Here is a 25,580-nt window from a genome sequence, read left to right as displayed (position 1 = left end):
CCTTGTAGAAATTCCCTTGTATAGTTTGCATAAAAATCAAATAGGAAAATGCAGGAACAAAAAAGCTTTATTTGCATATGAATAGCATAAAAATGGAATCTCCCAAAATGCACTCAGTGTTTTACTATATATTTTCTGTGTGATTTGGAGTGACTCACACTTTGAGCATCTGATTTGAGCATCTTTTATCGATATTTTTCCTTTCCTCTATTGTATTTTATACATAACGTGCTTATACACTACTAGTTTACACATTGAGTATAATATAAAAATGCTCATATCTCATATTCACATGGAATACTGTTGACAATACAATATATACAAAATACTAGAGACAAACTAGCTCATAAGACCTTTGTTGTCCTCCAGGCACTCATCGCATAGATTCAAAAAGGAGTATTTCATTTGTCAGGTATATTTCTACAAAGGAGCAATGTGAATAAAAAGGAGAAAAAAAAAAAGAAAGAAACGGAAAGGAAAGGAATCTCCAATGAAAAGAGTGCACTATTTAGAGTGTTTCCAGTCTCAACACACTTATTCCTTATCTTGAACTTTTTTGGATTCACACAAAACCTAGAGGCAATACCTCTTTCCATTCTGCATTGATATTTTACAACCTCTTTTATAGTTTGCCACGGTTCTACTGGTTCCGATTTCCAATTTCTTGCTATTGACATTATAAAGACTAAGAGTGTAGGAATAAGTATACATTTTTTATTGTAAATAGTAGGATCAGGGAGTGGCGCCTGTGATGGAATTCCCACGCTCAGAGCGATATGGAGGAGGGAAGGAAGAAGACATGGATATAGTGTAGTATGTTAGGATCTTAAGTGATAATAAGTGAAGGGAAAGGAATTGCACTTACAATTTTCTGTAGTTTATACTCCGCTCCAGATATGTGCGCCTGGACGGTATAATCCCCGTCTATGTATATGTAGATGGTCCTTGGATGTCCTCAAAAGGGGGTTTCCAGAGGTAGTAGGGTATTTCTCCTTTTCAAAAGCAGTGTAACTCTTGATCTCACATTCACCAATCTCTGTACTGCCTCTAATCTCTCCAATATTCCTATCGCTCTATCAGACCACCATCTGCTGACTTTTGACATTGGCATACTTAAGATCCAATTGACACCACCTTCTGAACATCAATCTCACAGAAACCTCCAATCTGTTGACCTAGAGCATTTATCTCAAACCTCACCTGTCCTAGCTCTGCAACCTCCTTCTACAATTCCACCCTCTCAACTAGACATCAAGACACCTCCTACATTTAAACGCAGCAAGCACCCACAACAACAACCTTGGCACACCAAGCTGACTCGATATCTCCAAAAATGCTCCAGAACTACTGAATGCTGTTAGAGAAAGTCTCACTGTGCATCTGACTTTCTCCACTATAAATTTATGCTGCACTCATACAGCTTAGCTCTTTCCTCAGCAAAAGTAAATTACTTCAATACCCTCATAACCACACTTTCCCGCAAACCCAAATTCACACATTTACAGGGAGTGCAGAATTATTAAGCAAGTTGTATTTTTGAGGATTCATTTTATTATTGAACAACAACCATGTTCTCAATGAACCCAAAAAACTCATTAATATCAAAGCTGAATATTTTTGGAAGTAGTTTTTAGTTTGTTTTTAGTTTTAGCTATTTTAGGGGGATATCTGTGTGTGCAGGTGACTATTACTGTGCATAATTATTAGGCAACTTAACAAAAAACAAATATATACCCATTTCAATTATTTATTTTTACCAGTGAAACCAATATAACATCTCAACATTCACAAATATACATTTCTGACATTCAAAAACAAAACAAAAACAAATCAGTGACCAATATAGCCACCTTTCTTTGCAAGGACACTCAAAAGCCTGCCATCCATGGATTCTGTCAGTGTTTTGATCTGTTCACCATCAACATTGCATGCAGCAGCAACCACAGCCTCCCAGACACTGTTCAGAGAGGTGTACTGTTTTCCCTCCTTGTAAATCTCACATTTGATGATGGACCACAGGTTCTCAATGGGGTTCAGATCAGGTGAACAAGGAGGCCATGTCATTAGATTTTCTTCTTTTATACCCTTTCTTGCCAGCCACGCTGTAGAGTACTTGGACGCGTGTGATGGAGCATTGTCCTGCATGAAAATCATGTTTTTCTTGAAGGATGCTGACTTCTTCCTGTACCACTGCTTGAAGAAGGTGTCTTCCAGAAACTGGCAGTAGGACTGGGAGTTGAGCTTGACTCCATCCTCAACCCGAAAAGGCCCCACAAGCTCATCTTTGATGATACCAGCCCAAACCAGTACTCCACCTCCACCTTGCTGGCGTCTGAGTCGGACTGGAGCTCTCTGTCCTTTACCAATCCAGCCACGGGCCCATCCATCTGGCCCATCAAGACTCACTCTCATTTCATCAGTCCATAAAACCTTAGAAAAATCAGTCTTGAGATATTTCTTGGCCCAGTCTTGACGTTTCAGCTTGTGTGTCTTGTTCAGTGCTGGTCGTCTTTCAGCCTTTCTTACCTTGGCCATGTCTCTGAGTCTCTGCACGCTTGACTTTTCTCAATTCATGGGCAGTTATTTTGCGCCTTGGTTTCTCCACACGCTTCTTGCGACCCTGTTGACTATTTTGAATGAAACGATTGATTGTTCGATGATCACGCTTCAGAAGCTTTGCAATTTTAAGAGTGCTGCATCCCTCTGCAAGATATCTCACTATTTTTGACTTTTCTGAGACTGTCAAGTCCTTCTTTTGACCCATTTTGCCAAAGGAAAGGAAGTTGCCTAATAATTATGCACACCTGATATAGGGTGTTGATGACATTAGACCACACCCCTTCTCATTACAGAGATGCACATAACCTAATATTCTTAATTGGTAGTAGGCTTTCGAGCATATACAGCTTGGAGTGAGACAACATGCATAAAGAGGATGATGTGGTCAAAATACTCATTTGCCCAATAATTCTGCACTCCCTGTAAGGCTCTTATTTGCCCTATTGTTCCTCCTCCATCTACTCACTTGACCGCCTCAGATTTTGCAACTCACTTCACTGACAAGAGCTCTACAATCAGGGAAGAGATCTCTCATCTTTCTTCTTCCCCTTACAATATTTCCCCTATCCTCACTCCCTCTGCTGTTCTATGTTCATTCGCACCCGCTACAGTGGAAGAGGTCTCTGCTTTGTGCCAGTCCTCCTGCCCCATCACCTGCTCTGTAGATCCAATTCCCTTGCATCTCATCCATACTCTGTCATATTCTCTTTCTCTACCTCTCACTAAAATTCTCAATCTCTCTCTCTCCTCTGACATATTTCCATCGCCCTTCAAACATGCAACTATAACCCCAATTCTAAAGAAACCCAACCTTGACCCTAACTCCCCGTCCAACTACCGTCCTATTTCGCTACTGCCTTTTGCATCCAAGATCCTTGAAAGAGTTGTGTATGCGAGATTGACAGACTTCCTTGAGTCCAACTTTCTGCTAGACCCGCTTCAGCCTGGTTTTCCTGGAAACGGCACTGACCAAAGTATCCAATAATCTACTTGCTGCAAAATCTCAAGTTCACTACTCTATCCTAATTCTCCTTGACCTTTCTTCGGCTTTTGACACTATTAATCATTAACAGCTTCTTCTCATCCCTTGCAATATCAGTCTACAATATATTGCTCTCTCCTGGTGCTCCTCCTACCTCTCCCAGTGCTCTTTCAGTGTTTCTTTCTCTGGCTCTGTTTCTTCACGCTAACTCCTCTCGGTTGGTGTCCCCCAAGGTTCTGTCCTTGGTCCCCTAATGTTCTCTATCTATACTGCCTCCCTTGGAAAACTTGTTAGCTCCTTTGGCCTCCAATACCATTTCTATGTGGATGACACGCAAATCTATCTGTCCTCTCCTGATCTGTCCCCGTCCTTCTTGACTAGTGTCTCTGACTGGCTCTCTGCTATTTCTAACTGGATGGCTGCCCACTTCCTTAAACTCAACTTGACCAAAACTGATATTCTGGTCTTTCCTCCCTCAAGTGTTGCTACTCCTGTGTCTGTATCCCTCCAAGTCAACGGTGCTAACATCAGCTCCACCAAGCAGGCTCGCTGCCTAGGTGTTCTCTTTGACTCCGACCTCTCCTTCATGCCTCACGTTCAGTCTATCAACAAAACCTGCCGCTTCCATCTCAAAAACATTGCACACATCCGACCCTACTTAACGCCAGATGCGACTAAGGTGCTGGTCCATTCCACTGTCCTTTCTTACCTTGACTACTGTAATCCACTTCTCAGTGGTCTTGTGTGCTCCCAACTTTTCAAATCTCTACATAATGCTGCTCCCATCTATCTATTCTCCCTAATACACAAGTATGTCCCATCTAGGCCCTTATGCTCTGCTGAAGACTTACATCTATCTTCTGTCTGTACTCCCACCTTTGATGCTCTCCTTCAAGACTTCTCCAGGGCTACACCATTCCTGTGGAACTCACTTCCCTCTTCCGTTAGATGCTCACCCAGTCTCCACTCCTTCAAAAAAAAATCATTAAAAACCCACTTCTTCATAAAAAAGTGTCAATTAAACTGTTAATAGTTCCTGACCGATTCCTCTTTGCAACTTTCATTAGTCTAATGCTACCCTTACCTTTAGTGTCACTTTACCCCTCAGGGCCCTCAACCCGTCTGTTCCTGTGTGTCCACCTTGTCTGGTTACAACTACATTTTTGTTTGTCCCATCACTGTAAAGCGCTGCAGAATTTGTTGGCGCTATATAAATAATAACATAACAATTTAAAACATCGCTAAGCAATGCTGGCGGTCCCGAGACGAACAACCTTCCTCGGATTCAGAGCTAGACACAAAATATAAATCTACAAAATACATATATAATATGTATAACATAAAAATAATTCCAATCTTAAATTGGGAATTTAACAAGTGTGACATAGGCTCATACGAGCTGTAGAGACAATCGAGTCGCCTCATAGTGCCTTTGAGGTTCAGGTGTATAACCTGGGAATTTCTTCATAGTTACTATATATAGTAGGTGAGAACGCCCCCTCCCCCCAAACACACATATTGACAATACTGATGCAACCAATCATTTCTGTATAATACAATTTTAATTAAAAGTGATATAGTACAATACTCTTATGCCATGTGTCCTTTCAATATACACTGCTCAAAAAAATAAAGGGAACACAAAAATAACACAACCTAGATCTGAATGAATTAAATATTCTTCTGAAATACTTTGTTTTTTAGATAGTTGAATGTGCTGACAAAAGCACACAAAAATAAAAAAATGGAAATCAAATTTTTCAACCCATGGAGGTCTGGATTTGGAGTCACACTCAAAACTAAAGTGGAAAAACAAACTACAGGCTTATCCAAATTTGATGTAAAGTCCTTAAAACAAGTCAAAATGAGGCTCAGTAGTGTGTGTGGCCTCCACATGCCTGTATGACCTCCCTACAACGCCTGTGCATGCTCCTGAGGTGACGGATGGTCTCCTGAGGGATCTCCTCCCTGACCTGGACTAAAGCATCTGCCAACTCCTCGACAGTCTGTGGTGCAACGTGACGGTGGATGGAGCGAAACATGATGTCCCAGATGTGCTCAATTGGATTCAGGTCTGGGGAACGGGCGGGCCAGTCCATAGCATCAATGCCTTCATCTTGCAGGAACTGCTGACACACTCCAGCCACATGAGGTCTAGCATTGTCTTGCATTGGGAGGAACCCAGGGCCAATCACACCAGCATATAGTCTCACAAGGGGTCTGAGGATCTCATCTCGGTACCTAATGGCAGTCAGGCTATCTCTGGCGAGCACATGGAGGGCTGTGCAGCCCCCCAAAGAAATGCCACCCCACACCATTACTGACCCACTGCCAATCCCGTCATGCTGGAGGATGTTGCAGGCAGCAGAACGTTCTCCATGGCGTCTCCAGACTCTGTCACGTCTGTCACATGTGCTCAGTGTGAACCTGCTTTCATCTGTGAAGAGCACAGGGTGCCAGTGGCGAATTTGTCAATCTTGGTGTTCTCTGGCAAATGCCAAACGTCCTGCACGGTGTTGGACTGTAAGCACAACCCCCATCTGTGGACGTCGGGCCTTCATACCACCCTCATGGAGGCTTTTTCTGACCGTTTGACCAGACACATGCGCATTTGTGGCCTGCTGGAGGTCATTTTGCAGGGCTCTGGCAGTGCTCCTCCTGTTCCTCGTTGCACAAAGGTGGAGGTAGCGGTCCTGCTGCTGGGTTGTTGCCCTCCTATGGCCTCCTCCACATCTCCTGATGTATACTGGCCTGCCTCCTGGTAGCGTCTCTATGCTTTGGACACTACGCTGACAGACACAGCAAACCTTCTTGCCACAGCTCGCATTGATGTGCCATCCTGGATGAGCTGCACTACCTGCATCACTTGTGTGGGTTGTAGACTCCGTCTCATGCTACCACTAGAGTGAAAGCACCGCCAGCATTCAAAAGTGACCAAAACATCAGCCAGGAAGCATAGGAATTGATAAGTGGTCTGTGGTCACCACCTGCAGAACCACTCCTTTATTGGGGGTGTCTTGCTAATTGCCTATAATTTCCAACTGTTGTCTATCCCATTTGCACAACAGCATGTGAAATTGATTGTCACTCAGTGTTGCTTCATAAGTGGACAGTTTGATTTCACAGAAGTGTGATTGATTTGGAGTTACATTGTGTTGTTTAGGTGTTCCCTTTATTTTTTTGGAGCAGTGTATATTTGTTACATGTGGAATTTTTATTTTCCTAGCCCTTTCTCTACTTTTCCTTTCTTTCCCTTTATCGTTATACCTTTTACCCTAGCAAATGTAACATGTGTCACTTTGTCATCAGACGTCTCTATGTGCTTCCCCGGCCTTGCGTATATGTGACCTTCATTAACTATTAAGCAGTGAATCATATCATTATCAAAGTGTTTGTGTATACCATCTCTAATACATTATTATGTTACCTGTAGTGAGTTTAAATCTTAGTATAACTGTGTTTCCCTAAACCTTAGAGAACATCCTATTGATATTTATAGTTACAGCTATTACAAAATTATTTTACATTATCATTTCTTCTCTGCCTTATATTAATTACTAAACGAGAAAAAGGAGAGAAGGAGAAAATACATTTAACCCCCCCTCCTCTTCCTTTTTCCTTCTTTTCTTCTTTCTTTTCCCCTTTCTTCCCTCTCCCTTTCTTTTCTTTGAAGAAAATCTACTTCGCTTGTAGCTTATCAGTCCTCCTTATCCAAATTCTTGGATTTCAGAAATTCTTGTGTGGAATCTGGATCTGCCATAATTGCAGTTGTGGCTTCATAGATAATAAGTTTGGTTGGAAATTCCCACTTGTATCGTATAGTTTTATCCCCTAGGACTTTAGTATATGGGGCAAACTGTCTTCTCTTGTTTCTTGTGTGATAAGAAAGGTCTGTAAATAGTTTAATTTTATTAAAGAGTTCTTCTAGTTGTGCTGTTCTTGACAGTTGTAATACTTGTTCTTTCGTTTTGTAGGATGTGCAGCATATTAAAACATCTCTTGGAGAGTGTTCTGGCATCTGACGTGTTCTCACGGTTCTATTACACCTTTCTAGGATGTGGACATTGGTGGAGATCTGAATGCCTAACATCTGAAGAAATTCTATCACAAATTCCTCTAATTTATTGTTGGTAACTTGTTCTGATATACCCCTTAGTCTTATGTTATTCCTTCTGGACCTGTCTTCAGTGTTGGCCAATTTTTGTTCCAGTTCTTTAATCTTTTTTTCCAAGTACTTTTTGGTCTGTTTGAGTATTTTCTTGTTGTAATGTTATCGCTTCTATTTTCTCTTACTTTATTTTATTTCTCGCTCCCAAAGCCCGAAATATTTTTTTAAGATCTGTCATACTTGTTTGAAAATCCATTTTTATCTTCTCTAATTATCTTTCAAAACAACCTTTTAAATACTCTTGTAGCGGAGGGGGTAATTCTTCATTCATTGGAGTTTTTATAACATCCTCACTCAGATCTTTTACTGTAGACTCAATGTCCAAATGTGATTCCGGTTCCGTCTTAGTGGATTGTGGTGAAAAAAAATAGAAATTTTTCAGCTTTTGCCTTTGTCTTCTTGTCCCTTTTATTAGTGGGATGCTTAATCTCTGCGTTTTTTTTTAATACCATTATTTAGTCGAGTTTTCTCTTCTTATTCTTTCTTGCTTTCCTTTTCTTCTTTTCTATACCTTTTGCAAGAGTGCTTCTTTCTGTATTGATTCTAGTGTTTTTTCTCTTGAGTCTGTGTTATTGAGGAGAGAATAAATTCAAAATAGAAGGGAGGGTTCACGTAAAGTATCCCTTTAAAGGGGTTTATTTACTTAATTCTGTATTCTTTAGTTTTCTCTTCCTTCTTTTCCTTCACTTGCCATTCACACTTTAATTTATTCATTTTAAGTTCTGCTGTGCTCAACTCTGACGATTTGAGGGCTGAATACATATTTCAAATATGTATGATGGCAGCTTGTTTTGTCCTCTTCCCCTTTTTGTCCACTAGGGTGCTGTTTTCTTTATAGAATTAATTACTTTTCCTGCTTTTTCTGAGTGTTTTCTTCTATCTCTTTACACTGTCCATGCCACAGTAAAATCTTTTTTTGGCAATATTCACTTAAGCTCTTTTTTTTTTTCAGCTGTAAACTCGATCTCTCAGACATACAAACCGATTGCTGAGGTATAGATCGTTATCTTTATATAACAGTGCACTGTCTTAACCTCTTTGCCGTTATAATTAGAACTGCAGGTATTTTTAGGCACTAAGCACTAGGGAGCAGAAAGGGCTATAATATTTGTCAGAGATTATTGTCAGGGGTTATTTCAACTTCAAACAAAATAATTCAGAGTCCCCAAATATTATGCACTTATTCCCTTCTAAACAGCTTATAGTTGAAATAAAACGGAGGTCTCACATGTCTTCTGACTTCCCGGCTCTTAATATTGATCCACGGTGCTGTAGATTGCGTTTTGCACTTCCTTTATCCGTTTATTCTTTTTTTTCTTATGGCTTCAGTCTATGTGAACCCTCCTTTTTCTTCTCAATTCCCATCTGATCGTTTTTCGTATCGGGCCGCTTGCCTACGGTGCCAAACCGCCTTCACTTCCGAGATCAATCTTCCTCCTTAACGAGTGTAAACTGTATCGTAGCGAGCAATAGGCAGAACTTCCGCGTCTGTTATTCAGAGTCGGCTTTTTTGAGGCTAGTAGCCATCAGCTTGTTCGCTTCGGGTCCACACCTCCACCCATGACGTAGACACGCCCTACATCTGCGTCCTACGTCATCCCACCATGACAACAAGAAAATATTAGTATTGAAAAATTCACCTTTTACTAAAATGCTTAGAAAAAAGGAATAGAAAAAAAAAACAGCACTCATGTATGCAAATACAGGAAATCGAGAAACCCTTTTTTTTGTAAAATTAGATTAAATTAATAGACTAAAAAATAAATTCACCATTTTACAAGTAAACAGGTTCAATTATAAATCCTCTATTTTTAAGCATTAATTCTAAATAGGAGGGTGGGGGTTAATCTTCTTGCAATGTATCTACAGCAGGTTACATAGCTTTTATCTCATTGGTAGTTTTAGTTCCTAAAATTTATAATTTACTTATATTCTAATTTGTTGTCAAATATAATGCATTTATATCTTTGTTTTGTCTATCTGAAACCTGATATTTGCTCAGATTTGAATTTATGTGAATTGACTTTACTTCTCTCATCTTTGGGATGTTTTTGACCCTATTACATCAGATATTGTAAAGGACTGACATTCTATCAGCTTGGACCTTCCAAGAATACCTATGACCTACCATTTTAAGTCTCATGATTCTGCACATTAGCTGTGGAGTTTTACCTGTGTGTGTAATATGTGCGTTTTAAGTGTAGATATATATGTCTGCTCATCTGTCTATTAGTGATGTCCCGAACAGTTCGCCGGGAACCGTTCGCCAGCGAACATAGCGTGTTCGGTCCGCCCCCTATTCGTCATCATTGAGTAAACTTTGACCCTGTACCTCACAGTCAGCAGACACATTCCAGACAATCAGCAGCACACCCTCCCTCCCAGACCCTTCCACCTCCATGACGAATAGGGGGCGGACCGAACATTGCGCGTGTTCGCAACTGCGAACACGCTATGTTCGCCGGCGAATGGTTCGTGGCGAACTGTTCGGGACATCACTACTGTCTATCTATCTATAGATCTATTTATAGATCGATCTATCTATAGATCTATCTATCTATCTATCTATTTGATGGGCACAATTAAGAAAAACAAATTAGTACTCCTGTAAAGGTTACTCAAATTTTTCTAAAACTCTGAACTACAGTAGATTGTATTAGACTTTGCTCAACTTTCGCATGTTTTTTGTTGTCTGGAAAACTAGTGTAAGGAATCTTTTTTGTAAACAATTCAAGGACCCTAACACTAGAATGGTAAGATCTCATGGAATTATAACTTTACTCAACCTCCTGATTATTTTTAAAGTATTGTTGGAAACAGTGTCCAAGGACAGTGACCTCTCAGTCAAGATAAACAAATACCCTTAAATGGAGAGAAAGAGCAGGTCAACATATAAGTTAACCATTTAACCAAAACTGTGCCAGAGTATGTAGCAACTCGGCTGGAAATAAAATCAACTAATTCAAAGTAAAGGAGCTGTGATTATATGTGAATTGGACTGAGATACACATCTGAAGGTTACATTAAACTTGTTATGACTTAAAATGTCACAATTGATGCCTCCCACCATGAGACTATTGACTACAACGATTATAGTGAGCTGGAACACAAACTAACTGTGAATAGAATCATTTTTCTTCAGATGGCATTTAAGGACAGCTAGAGTGTTGACTTTTTTTATTTGTTTATTTAAATTGGCTTTGTATAACATGAATAAAGGTAATTTCCATATTTATAAAAATAACAAAACAAAAACAATTACAAAGAGAAAAAAAATAGATCGCAATAAAGTCCCCAGAGGCAGATCATGTCACACATTTAGTTAGGAAAAACATACAATAAGAAAGCCTTCAAATCTTGTTAAAATTGGTGTTATTGATAGCCATTTGTTTATCCATTTTCCTATCATCTTTCATTTTGAGAATGACCCTATATCTGTTGGATGCACCAAAGAGAGCAAAAATTACATTATTTCACTTGATTCCTGCTGTGGTCCCATTTTGTCAGGTGCTTTGAGACAGATGTATAATGCCTATTGTACAGTGATAAAAATATGCATTGAAAAGTGTGTTTTTTTGTAAAAGGCTGTCATGGTGCCCGATTGGCACCTTGGTATGACCACACCTGATCAGTGCGGTCACACCCTCACGGTGCCCGATCAGCACCGCGATGTGACCACATCTGATCAGTGCAGTCACACTAAAAGAGGCAGAGGTTACTCACCTTGCCCCCTGCGCCTCTCCCTCCGTGAAGTTCCAATGACAGTGACCGGGTTCAGCGTTAGGAAGGTCACAATGAAGTCACTAGTGACATGAATGTGTCTGCGGCATCACGTTTTCACTGTGCACACATGTTTCGGTGGTTATGGGACAAATAGCAGGGTTTACTGGGATTTTTAAACCCAACCCTGCAATTGTTCAGTACCCTGTTGTGGTTTCCATCTTGTTGGTTATCCGAGAGCGCGTTCTTGTTACTGGTATTTGGTTATTGATCTTGGCTTGGCTTGGCTTGACTTTCCGTATTTCTGTTATCCCTGACCTTTTGGCTTTGTTTACTCCGTATTTTTTCCATTCTGTATTCCTGACCGTGGTGCATTACTGGTTAGACTTATACGTTAAATCTGGCCATTTTAAGGCCTGGTAATACGATGCTACTGTTTGTTATTTTGTCCGTGTTTGACTTACTTCTGCGTGTTAGGCTGCTGGTTCATCCTGACAAAGGCTTACCTTCAACCCAGACTAAAAGAGAGGACTCTGGAATAAACTTGGTTCATCTATGTAATAAAAAGAGGGAGGTAGACACACAATTCTGAGACTGTGAATGAAATCGAAAATTTTAAGTGTGAATTTATGTCAGAACAGGAGTATGGGGGAAGTAATGATTTCTCTTGTTCAAGTGACATTCTAAGCAGTGCCTCTTCCAAACTCTTAAAAAAAGTTATTATTTCAATTATGTAGAGCAAGCATGCGGCCCACAAGACCATATTTGCGGCCTGGCGAGCTGCGAGTACATGCTGGTCTTATAGCAGAGTAGGCACCTGCTTTCCCCACATTGCAGGTGCCTATTCTGCTAAAACGTACCCGGCCGGGGAGGAGGGCCAGCGAGGGAGCTCAGTGTTCCTGCTCCTCACTGCTCCCTCATGCGCTCCATCTGTAGTGAAGTCGGGCGCCGGAATATGACGTCATATTCCGGCACCCAAAATCACTAAACCGCACGCTGGAGCAGTGAAGAGCAGATAGAAGGGAGATGCCCCACATCAGCTGCTAAAGGTAAGAAGCAATAAAGAAAAGTGTGTGTGTGTGTCTGTCAGTGTGTGTCTGTGTGTGTGTGTGTCTGAGAGTGAGTATGGGTGTCTGTGTCTGTGAGTGTCAGTGTGTGTGTGTCTGTATGTGTGTGTTTGTCTGTGAGTGAGTATGTATGTGTGTCTGTCTGTCAGTGAGTATATGTGTCTGTCTGTCAGTGAGTATGTGTGTGTGTGTCAGTGAGTATGGGTGTGTGTCAGTGAGTATGTGTGTGTCTGTCAGCGAGTGTGTGTGTGTGTCTGTCAGAGTGTGTGTCTGTCTGTAAATATGTGTGTGTGTCTGTGAGTGAGTATGTGTGTGTGTGTGTCTGTCTATCAGTGTGTGTGTGTGTCTGTTTGTAAGTATGTGTGTCTGTCAGTGAGTGTGTGTGTGTCAGTGTGTGTGTGTCTCTCAGTGTGTCTATGTCTGTCAGTGTGTCTGTGTGTGTCTGTCAGTGAGTATGTGTGTGTGTGTGTCAGTGTGTCTGTCAGTGAGTATGTGTGTGTCTGTCAGTGAATATGTGTGTGTGTCAGCGGGAGGATCAGATTTGGCACAGGGTGGTAGAGGGGGTGCTGTGGTTTAGTAGAGGTGGAGAGGTGGTTTATGCTGGGATTTTTTATACTGTACTTTCTAAAATAAACCTATGTTTCTATGAAAATTTAAGGTATTTTTTTTTTTTTGCGGGCCCACATAAACTTAAACTTATGTGACCAGTGACACACTTTGAGTTTGACATGCTTGATGTAGATTGTGTGTCTGTATGACTGCATATGTCTGTGTGAGTGTATATGTCTGTGTGAGTGTATATGTTTATAAAAGTGTTTGTAGCACCATGTGTAGTAGCATGTGTGTAGTAGTGTGTCTGTAGCAAGGAGCATGAGTGAACTTTATATAAGGAGGCCCTTCTGGCTCTAGACTTCTCTCTACACTGTGCTAGAAAATGATGTGTTCAGTCTGGGGAGACTGGGCCATGAAGAGATCATAGTTAGTTAGTTAGGATTCTAATGAGTACTGCATCCTCAGTTTTGGTTAAAAAAAAGACTTGAAAAAGACCTTGTAGTAGGTCGAAACGTTGCTGCTCTTTTTTTGCTCCATTAAATCTGCCTGCGGCTTTGACACTTCGAGTGCCTGGTGAACTTTTTTGTTGCGTTAACGTGATGGGATTGCTGGTTCTGCTCCGGAGCACCGGTGGCTGCTGGGATTGAGTGCGGTTCCTATAATCGCTTTTAAAAATCAGATGGTGGCTGATTTTAACAGGCAAAGTAGGCACCTGCGGCACCCCTTTCAATTCTTTAAACTTAGGCACAGGGAAAAAAACTGCAATTTATATCAAACCATTCTTAAACGGTTTAATATTAAAACAATGGAAGGTGCTAGGGACCCCCGCTAGGTTGCTGCAGTGGTTATTTTTCTTAGAGCACCTCTAAGGACCACTCCACACATAAATCAATGCTGTGTGTGCAATTTCCTATCTTGAAAGTTCTTTATAAAAATGCATTTTTCAATGTGAAATCTGCAGTTTTAAAAATAAATTAGGAAACTCCTGACTGTCAATCAAAAAGCCTCCTGCAGGAGCATCCAAAGAACTCTATTTTGACTTACTACATCCTCCATGGCTCTTGTGTTCCCCCAGCTCCCGAGTCCTCTCTGACAGACTCCTTCTCCTTACTGCACATGCACAAACGGAGGTGCATGCACTCATTCTCAGAATCAGAGGCCTCTCAAGCCTCTGATTGGACATTTCAGCAGTAAAGACCAACAATCTGTGCCAGGAAAAGGAGGATGATAATGAAGATATGCAGATTTTGCAAGCTCTTTTTAGAAATACCCCAATTAAAGCATGCAGCAAAAAGTGCATACAGATGTTCCTTGGGGGTATACCTACTAAATACAGATTTCTTAGTTATTTTTCCCTGTAGCGTGTTTACTAGTATCCACTTAATGTTCTGCATCTGGCATCCCCAATGCACAGTGTTTAGAGAATACTCTCATACTCCCCATGTGCTTTTAAGGAAAGTAGTTTGGTGAATGTGTGAAATTATTTTGAAAACACAGGATTTGTCAGACTCTCTTCCACGTTTTAGAAATTATAAATTTGTGTAACAGGAAGTTATGCATGTTTGTTTATTTATTTTATGCAGTAAAATAAACACCAGCTTGTAATGTGATAAAATCCCTATCTACAAGCTTGGGATCAGTATATGTATGTTGTTTAAAATGCTATAATTAAGTTCTCTTTATTGCATATTCTTTGCTTTGTAATTGTTGACTAATTGTGGAACAGCATGTAAGACAACAAGCAATTCGATTCCATATTTGTATCACCTCTCATAATCTCTTTCTGTGTCTCCTTCAGAAAACAGAAAGAAAATTGTTTAGTGAGATACTTACAGACACCTAGAGGTATGTGTCTCAAAATTTGAATAACAGTTTTTCTTTTTGCAGGAAAAAACATCTATTTTTTTTTTAAATCTATTTTTTAGCATTATATAAATTGACTAGGGCAGGGGTTCCCAACCCAGTCCCCGTGGAACCCCTACCAGTCCAGGATTCAGGGATTACCCAGTTGTATCTAAGGTGTTTTTAGAAAAAAAACCAAAAAAAAACACCTTGGACACAATAGAGTGATCCCTAAATCCTGGACTGGTGGGGGTTCCACGAGGACTGGTTTGGGAACCACTGGGCTAGGGTAAATATCAGATCTTATGAGATCCTCCCATTATTCAGAGAATAAAACAGAAAAAGAAAAGCAACCAAGATATGCATCCTGTACCGATTTGTATTTTCAAGGCAAATACGTTTCCACTTGTCTCCATCTTTCCTCCACTTTGACAGATGTCACTTTATACATACCTTTTAGTCATATGCTAATCTTAGGTGTCCTTAAAATGTAAAAAAACATCTCTTTCCAGCATGACCTAAAACAATGGTCCTCTACCTCTTAACCAAGCTAATCATGCTAAAGCATTTTCTTAATACTTTAGTGAATCAAGCAGGGCCCGAGTCCTGCAGGAACGCATGGGAACGGCGTTCCTGCACTTTTTCCACAGCAGGAACGCCGTTCCCATTACTAGTCCTGCAGGACCCAGGGCTGGCACAAGCGGCTGACAGAGCAGGGGGAGCACAAATCCGAATCCCCTGCCTCTGACTGGGGACTCGGATTTCTAAACTCACCTCTCCCCCTGCAGTCAGTGGAGTCGTCCGGCCTCTCCTGATGATGTCAGTAGGAGGGGGCGTGACTTTCTCTGCTCTTCTCACAGGACCGCTGGGGAGCATAGGAAGCCACACCCCCTCCTCCTGACATCATCAGGAGAGGCTGGCTTACTCCACTGACTGCAGGCTGCAGGTACAGATCCTGTCCCACCCCTCCTGGCCCAAGGTAAGCCTCATGGAGGGGGGAAGGCACTTCAGTTTTTTTTTTTATCCCTTTCCTCAGTCCCTGTCCCCATATTTAAGGCCCTGTCCCCCCTCCTCAGTTCCTGCCCCCCTCCTTAGTCCCTTTCCCCAGCCCCTGCCCCCCTCCTCAGCCCCTGCCCCCCTCCTCAGCCCCTGCCCCCCTCCTCAGTCCCTGTCCCCCTCCTCAGTCCCTGTCCCCCTATTTAAGGCCCTGTCCCCCTTCCTCAGGCCTGTCCCTGTCCCCCTATTTAAGGCCCTGTCCCCCCTCCTCAGTTCCTGCCCACCTCCTCAGTCCCTGTCCCCCTATTTAAGGCCCTGTCCCCCTTCCTCAGGCCTGTCCTTGTCCCCCTATTTAAGGCCCTGCCCCCCCTCCTCAGTTCCTGTCTCCCTCCTCAGTCCCTGTCCCTTTCCCCAGTCCCTGTCCCCCTCCTCAGTCCCTGCCCCCCTCCTCAGGCCCTGTCCCTTTCCTGAGCCCCTGTCCCCCTATTTAAGGCCCTGTCCCCCCTCCTACGTTCCTGCCCCCCTCCGTAGTCCCTTTCCCCAGTCCCTGTCCCCCTCCTCAGTCCCTGTCCCCCTCCTCAGTCCCTGTCCCCCTATTTAAGGCCCTGTCCCCCCTCCTAAGTTCCTGCCCCCGTCCTCAGTCCCTGTCCCCCTATTTAAGGCCCTGTCCCCCCTCCTCAGTTCCTGCCCCCCTCCTCGGTCCCTGTCCCCCTATTTAAGGCCCTGTCCCCCCTACTCAGTCCCTGTCTCCCTCCTTAGTCCCTTTCCCCAGTCCCTGCCCCCCTCCTCAAGCCCTATCCCCTTACTCAGGCCCTGTCCCCCTTCCTCAGTCCCTGTCCCCCTCCTCAGTCCCTGCCCCCCTCCTCAGTCCCTGTCCCCCTCCTCAGTCCCTGTCCCCCTCCTCAGTTCCTGTCTCCCTCCTCAGTCCCTGTCCCTTTCCCCAGTCCCTGTCCCCCTCCTCAAGCCCTGTCCCCCTCCTCAGTCCCTGCCCCCATCCTCAGGCCCTGTCCCTTTCCTGAGCCCCGTCCCCCTCCTCAGTCCCTGCCCCCATCCTCAGGCCCTGTCCCTTTCCTGAGCCCCTGTCCCCCTATTTAAGGCCCTGTTCCCCTTCCTCAGTCCCTGCCCCCCTCCTCAGTCCCTGCCCCCCCTCCTCAGTCCCTGCCCCCTCCTCAGTCCCTGCCCCCCTCCTCAGTCCCTTTCTCCCTCCTCAGTCCCTGCCCCCCTCCTCAGTCCCTGCCCCCCTCCTCAGTCCCTGTCTCCCTCCTCAGTCCCTGTCTCCCTCCTCAGTCCCTGTCTCCGTCCTCAGTCCCTGTCCCTTTCCCCAGCCCCTGTCCCTTTCCCCAGTCCCTGTCCCCCTCCTCAAGCCCTGTCCCCCTCCTCAGTCCCTGCCCCCATCCTCAGGCCCTGTCCCTTTCCTGAGCCCCTGTCCCCCTATTTAAGGCCCTGTTCCCTTTCCTCAGTCCCTGCCCCCCTCCTCAGTCCCTGCCCCCCTCCTCAGTCCCTGCCCCCCTCCTCAGTCCCTGCCCCCCTCCTCAGTTCCTGCCCCCCTCCTCAGTCCCTGTCTCCCTCCTCAGTCCCTGTCTCCCTCCTCAGTCCCTGTCTTCTTACTCAGGCCCTGTCCCCCTCCTCAGCCCCTGCTCCCTTCATCAGCCCCTGCCCCCCTCCTCAGCCTCTGCCCCTTCCTCAGCCCATGGCCCCTTCCTCAGCCCATGCCCCCCCCTCCTCCTCCTAAGCTCCTGTCCCTCTTCCTCAGCACTGCCACCTTACTCAGCCCATGTCCCCTTCCTCAACCCATGCCCCCTCCTCCTAAGCTCCTGTCCCTTTTCCACAGCACTGTCCCCCTCTTCAGCCCCTGTCCCCCTCCTCAGCTCCTGTCCACCTTACTCAGCCCCTGTCCACCTTACTCAGCCCCTGTCCACCTTACTCAGCCCAGTGCTCTTACTCAGCCCCTGCATACGAGCATCAGCCCCTGCCCCTCTTCCTCAGTCCCTGCCCCTCTTCCTCAGCCCCTGCCCCTCTTCCTCAGCCCCTGCCCCTCTTCCTCAGCCCATGCCCCTCTTCCTCAGCCCCTGCCCCCCTTCCTCAGCCCCTGCCCCCCTTCCTCAGCCCCTGCCCCCCTTCCTCAGCCCCTGTCCCCCTTCCTCAGCCCCTGTCCCGCTTCCTCAGCCCCTGTCCCTCTCCTCAGCCCATGCCCCTTCGTCAGCCCCTGTCCCCCTCCTCAGCCCCTCAGTTCCTGTCCCTTTCCTCAGCCCCTCAGTTCCTGTCCCTTTCCTCAGCCCCTCAGTTCCTGTCCCTTTCCTCAGCCCCTCAGTTCCTGTCCCTTACCTCAGCCCATGTCCCCTTCCTCAGCCTCTGCCCCCCCCCCCCTCCTAAGCTCCTGTCCCTCTTCCTCAGCTCCTGTCCCCCTCCTCAGCCCCTGCATACAAGCGTATAATTTTTTTGGGGGTGGGGGGAGGGGGCGGGGAATGGATCTTGGGTGAGTTCCTGCACTTTTTTACCCAGGACTTGACCCCTGGAATCAAGCCCGGCCTAAAACATAAATGTATAACATTTTCTTAAGACATACTGCCTCCAAAATAAGTAAAATGAGAGTGTGTAGCTCTCTTTTTTACGTCATTCTTTGGTAACCTATTACCACTGTACTGACATCCTAAATATATTTTTCCTATGTTATCATGTATGGCAATTGCCAATAGACTCCTATGCTTACAAATAATATTTTTTTTTTTTAGTTTGTAAAATCGCTAAAAATAGTTCTCCAAGGTGGATGAGCAGGCAGATATTTTTCAAAGTTGAAAGTTTACAAATGTACTTTAAAGTCTGCAATTAAGCATATTACACATTCTATATTTTGTTTCTATTTACAAAGCTGCTACACATACAGAAAATGATGCAACGTAGGTAAAGTAGTCAAATCGATGCCAACTATACTGGCTCTGCCAGCCACAAAATTAAATTTAAACTCAGATTTTTTCCTATTTTTCATTATCACTTTTATGCCTTGACTAAACTTGGAAGAGTGCTTAGATATGTAAAAGATTTTCATAGGTGCACAGCCAGCTGATGCACAATAGCTAGCCCCTCAGGCATACCAATGATAACATTTTATGAATACCTTCTGTGTGGAAATCACTTGGCATATTCAAACTATTACGAAATGTGTATTTGTTTTTGTTCTTCCTACAGCAATGTAAAATATGTGAATTTTACTTAATGCTTAATAAACATAAGACATATAGGAAGCCATCATGATCAAGGACACATAGGTGTGGAAAAGTTAAAATGTGTTTGTAAGGTTTGACCAAGCAGATGTCTTTGGTGTCGAACAAGCAAGCACACACATTGCATCAGACTAGTATATCTATTTTCATTTATTTACACTGTATTATACTTTTACTCAAATTACTGTATGTCTGTGCCTTAATTTTATATTAATTATATTCTCTTTATATACCATTCAATGTGCCTTTTAAAGTTTTGAAATATATTGTATTGTTAAGTTAAGATTTTCACTCTCAAGCTATACCTTTTTAAATTTATTTAAATAATTTCTTAAACTTTTCCTGAATTTTACTTTAAATACAATACGTTTTCAAATTAAACATGTATTCTAATCTTTATATTTCATTCTTCATTGATAGCCACACCAATGATCTTCTTAAAACAACTCACCATCTGGTGATAAACCTTATAAGTTTCCTATGGTTATTTCTATTTTGTGCCAAAAATGACGTTTGTCTGTTTGATGGATGTTAGTTATCTGCAGAAACATATGCATCAATTTGACTCAGTGAACACAATTATTTAGAAATCATTATCAGTATTACTTTAAACACTTAAAGTACAAACTTCTAGTAATTAGTCATTCATGGCAATTTTCACAGCATACAATGTTTTGTGTATGGTTCAGCCTGTGTGTGTGTGTGTGTGTGGGGGGGGGGGGGGGGTCAGTCTGTGTGTGTGTATATAGGTCAGTCTGTGTGTTTGTGTGGGGTGGGGTCAGTCTGTGTTTGGGGTGGTCAGCCTGTGTGTGGGGGGGGGGGTCAGTCTGTGTGTGTGTATGGGTCAGTCTGTGTGTGGGGGGGTCAATCTGTGTATGTATGGATCAGTCTGTCTGGGGGAGCAGTCTGTGTGTGTGTGTATGGGGCAGTCTGCGTGTCTATGGTCAGTCTGTGGGTTTGTATGGGTAAGTCTGTGTAAGTGCTTGAGGTCCAAGAGAGATACCGCTCATCTCGTGACCTCCCCTGTACCCGATATATAGGCAGCATTCTCAACCACGACAGATCTGATTGTGCCGGCTGCCAGCAGATCAGAGCAAATCTCTGATCTCCCCTCCGGTCTGTGAAGGCACATTGCAGGGCTGGTGCTTGGACAGTGCCAGCCCTGCATTAGCCGGCAGGGGAGAATCTCAGGGGGCCGGGGGGGGGGGGGGGAATTGCACCACTGCCCCTCCTTGGATCCGCCACTGCTCTGCTCCTGCAGATGCAAATCTTGATTCTTGTCGCTTCATTGAAAAAAAATGCACACATTATTTAAATTTTACATGTAACAACATATTTAGTTACTTCTACCAAATTAGTTAAAAACATACTTTTTGCTATCTAGATATGTTTCATAAATTAGCAACTCCTTTTCCCATTAAAAAAAGAACCATGAGAATTAAGCCATAAATCCACATACCTAGCTGGCAGAATGATAAATGAATGAATTTCTTCTAAAATGTATGGTTTACTTAAAGGCCTTAAGGTTACCACTGGATTTACTATCATTTTTAACTATCTTGTGTTTATAAAAACAAATGGATACCATGTTAAATGCTTTACTGTTTATAATATATTACCTTCCCTATAAAACTATTAACTGTAGATAAAATTAGCTTACAGCCTCTTGGATAGATATGTCATCTAGTCTATAAAAGCTGCACACAATAGCAATTTGGTGACAGATTGCTAATACTTGGAACAATAGATTATTTTCAACCTTTATGACAAAAAAAAAGAACTCTTACGTTGGTTTACATGGATTTTTCATGTCACATATTTATACGCATATGTGTTGCTAAATAGACACAAAAACTTGACACATTTTTAGATTCAACGGTTTTGCAAAATGTGTAAATTCATTACCTAGTTCTATTAACCCCTTAATGACAGGGGCAATTGTATAAGTTCTGATCAAAACAATATCAAAACAAAATCTGGAATTTGATGATATGTCTTTTCAACTATAATTTACCTATTTTATATTAAGCACACCCAAATGTATAATGTCATTTTGTTCAGTAGAAACAGGGCTTTAATTCCACATCAAATGCTTAAATATATCATTATTATAAAATATTATATTTATTCATAATTACCATCATTTTATTTTCCTGGCTATTATTCATGGCAGCATATACACAAGGATTAGCACCTTTAAAAGGAGTATCCCTGCATAGGTCCCTCAGTCAGTAACAAGCTCCTACAGAAGAAGTAAAATCAACACTCATGGAAGTTCATGCTAGAGGTTTGAATGATGGTTTAGTCAGAGCCTGAAAGACCAGTGGTAGGTCACATATGGACTTCAAGACCCTCAGTGGAGGCTTGAATTTAATTGCTGTTTACATGAAGCAAAGCACCAGTGGCTCCAATACTCAATGGGTACCCTTCAGTAAAGGTAGAGAATGACATCGATAAACATTCACCTTATGCAGGATCTCTGGTGTTAAATGTTGAAAATGAGTAAATGGAGGTACACAGGATCAAGCCTGGAGTTCACACATTCACCTTGCTGAGGTACCAGCCACCAGCAACAGCACTTTCTGTGCTTACAGCATGGAAGCTCCTACTAGAGGTTCGAATGGTGGTTTAGTCAGAGCCTTGTAAGACCAGAGGTAGGTCACATATGGACTTCAACACCCTCAGTGGAGGCTTGAATTTAATTGCTGTTTGCATAAAGCAGTGCTCAATGGGTACCCATAAATGTGGAAAGTGCCAATCTGTGCCTCTTTAGAGTGTTATAATATAAAAGTGCCATAGTATAAACACACCACAGTATAAAGGCACCATAATTGAAAAGCACCACAGAATAAAGGCACCATAATATAAAGGCACCACAGAATAAAGGTACCCTATAATAGCAAAAAACAAATAAATTAATGAAAAGAAAAGAAAAAACATACATGTCCTTGAGTAAAGGGAGCAAAATGCTCACATCCTAAGGGCTGTAGGACAGGAAAAAGACTGAGGGACCTATGCAGGGATTCTCCTTTTAAAGGAATTTGGTTTATTCCTGTCCTATCGGCTGTAAAGAGAGGAGCTAACCCCTGTTTATATGCTGCCATAATTAGCCAGGAAATACATATATTATATCTATATATAATATGTATATATATCTTATATATATATAATGTCATACTAAGTGTATTTTTATATTAATATATACGTATATTAATATAAAAATACACGTATTATTAAATTACACATGTATATATATATATATATGTATATATATATATATATATATATATATATACAAAATACAAATAGCTTGGCACTCTCCTTATTGTATAATAGGATACCTGCCTGGGTGCAAACCACGATGGGTTCCAAATATAGACAAAAATAGAGAATGTAAGAATGTAGGTGCATCCTACATTCTCTATTTTTGTCTATATATATATATATATATATATATATATATATATATATATATATATATATATAATAACTATATATATTGTATATATATATATATATAATAAAATATAAATAATAAGTAAATAATTTTTTTTTTAAAATAATAAAAATATATATGTAATTTTATTCTTACTGTATTTTGATATCTATCTATCTGTCAAAATACACTTATAATTAAATTGTATGTATATATATATATATATATATATATATAAAATAAAAACAATACTATATATATATATATATATATATATAAAGAAATTCCTGCACTCCAACTTAAAAGAAGATGGTACCTGGTGCTCTGGTAGCAAAACAATACAACAACAAAAAATATTGGCACTCCAAGGGTTTTCAAATGGATTTCTTCTTTTATTCAAAAATAGTCATCAATGTTTCAGCTCCTTCATGGAGCTTTTATCAGGATACCTGATACCTATCTATCAATCAAAATACACTTAGAATTAAATTGTATGTATGTATAAAAAAATAAAAATAATACTATATATATATATATATATATATATATATATATATATATATATATATATAAAGAAAAAATAATCCTGCACTCCATATATCACAAAATATACTTGCCCGGTGCTTGTCAGGCGAAAATACAAAAATGAACAATCCAGATAGCAGTCCCAGGACTTGTAGTTAAGATAAAACTTAGTTTTTAATTAGCTTTAACAAAGGATCAATGGTTCAGTCTGTTACACACAGACTTACATCAGGACTCAGATGAAAATCTGTGTGTAACAGACTGAAACGTTGATCCAATTTTAAAGCTAATTAAAAGCTACGTTTTATCTTAACTATAAGTCCTGGGAGTGCTATCTGGATTGTTCATTTTCATATATATATATATATATATATATATATATACATCTCTGAATCACACCTCACATGTACATATTTTTTTTAAAGTAGACAACCCAGGGTATTGCAAATGGGGTATGTGCAGTTGTTTTTAGTAGCCACTTAGTCACAAACACTGGCCAAAGTTACACAAACAAATAGAAATGCTAACTTTGGCCAGTGTTTGTGCCTAAGTAGCTACTAAAAAAGACTGGACATATAACACATTGAATACCCTGGGTTGTCTACTTTAAAAAAAATATGTGAGGTGTGATTCAGAGATGTATGACAGATAACAGTGTTACAATATCACTACTGATAAATTTTAGATATATATATATATATATATATATATATTGAAACAGTAATGTCCTGCTTGTATTTAAAGACCTATAACTTACAAAAAAAAAGCTAAAAAGCATGTAAACACTTGGTGTTTTTAAACTCAGGACAAAATATGGAATCTATTTAGCATTTTCTTCATTAGCTTTTGAAGATGAGTAAAAGATTTTTCAAGTTAAAGTCAAAAAACCTGTTTTTGTTTTAATTTTTCACCATATTTTATTCAAAAATAAATTATATGACATAGAAACATAGAAACATAGAATGTGACGGCAGATAAGAACCATTCGGCTCATCTAGTCTGCCCAATTTTCTAAATACTTTCATCAGTCCCTGGCCTTATCTTATAGTTAGGATAGCCTCATACCTATCCCACACATGCTTAAACTCCTTTACTGTGTTAACCTCTACCACTTCAGCTGGAAGGCTATTCCATGCATCCACTACCCTCTCAGTAAAGTAATACTTCCTGATATTATTTTTAAACCTTTGTCCCTCTAATCTAAGACTATGTCCTCTTGTTGTGGTAGTTTTTCTTCTTTTAAATATAGTCTCCTCCTTTACTGTGTTGATTCCCTTTATGTATTTAAATGTTTCTATCATATCCCCCCGTCTCGTCTTTCCTCCAAGCTATACGTGTTACGTGTGACAGCCCAAGCTTCGAATATACTCCATTGACTACAACCCTCTGTTGCCTGTCACTCAGCCACTGCCTTACCCATTCAACAATATTGGAATCAAACATGATACAAACAATGGTATGTAAATAAAAAGCCCTTCTTGTCCTGAAAAAAAAAAAAAACAATATATAATTTGTATGGGAACAGTAAATGAGAGAGACGAAAATTACATCTAAACACAAACACCACAAAAGTGTTAAACAGCCCAGGTCCTTAATGTACAACATGGGGGTTAAATGCTGATGGGATACACTTTGCATCTAGGGAAACAGGAAACACTTACTGACTCATAACAAGAAACAAAAATAAAAAGTTGATATTCAGTTGAAATTGTCACCCTATCTTGGTGTATTTTATAGAAATACCTACTACCAGAAAAGACTTAAGAGTGAAATGCATTTATTGTGATTTAAGAGCATTGTGTCCAGGCTGAAAGCTCATTGTGAGAGCTGTTCACATGCAAAAACAGAATCCATTTTGAAAGATAATGAACCAGGTCCAGTTGAATTTGTTAAGTGGAGTGAATTATAAATTAATGACACAGTCATGAGCACCATGCACCCTAAACACACTAAACATAATGCACCCTAAACACACTAAACAAAATGAGGAGGTAAAGAGTGCCCAAAAATACACTGAATAATTTATTCACAGGTAGAGCAAGTCCCTTTCAAATACAAATATTCAGTAAAAGTGTTTTCGAAATTCTGTCTGACATTGAATGGTGGAATGTGTTTAATTCTAGAAAAGCTGCATCAAAACAAAGTAACATGCAAACTGTCGAACATCTGCTAACTGGTGTTGTGCCATGAGCAATTTAGGAGGCACCAATCCATTCTTTCGATTTAAATACCTCTCTTCCTCTTTTCTACCCTAATGTCACTCTTTTGAATGAACTCATTATTCTTGGTTTGTCTGAATTCAGTGGTGGATCTAATACAGAGTGGTACAAGGAATCTTTAACAATGCTCCCCCCCCCCCCCCCCCCCACCCTCCTCCACGTGCTGTAGCTCAAGTTTGGCCAAAATGTAGTTCCTGAACTGTCATACAACTCCAAACATGCCTTTCCAGCATTATTCATATTACAAATACTAATATATGATATATTAACAAAGGCTTTACAGAATGATGGAT

Source organism: Pelobates fuscus, chromosome 2 (genome assembly GCF_036172605.1).
Source record: "Pelobates fuscus isolate aPelFus1 chromosome 2, aPelFus1.pri, whole genome shotgun sequence".
Taxonomy (NCBI): domain Eukaryota; kingdom Metazoa; phylum Chordata; class Amphibia; order Anura; family Pelobatidae; genus Pelobates; species Pelobates fuscus.
This window is presented reverse-complemented; position numbering follows the sequence as displayed.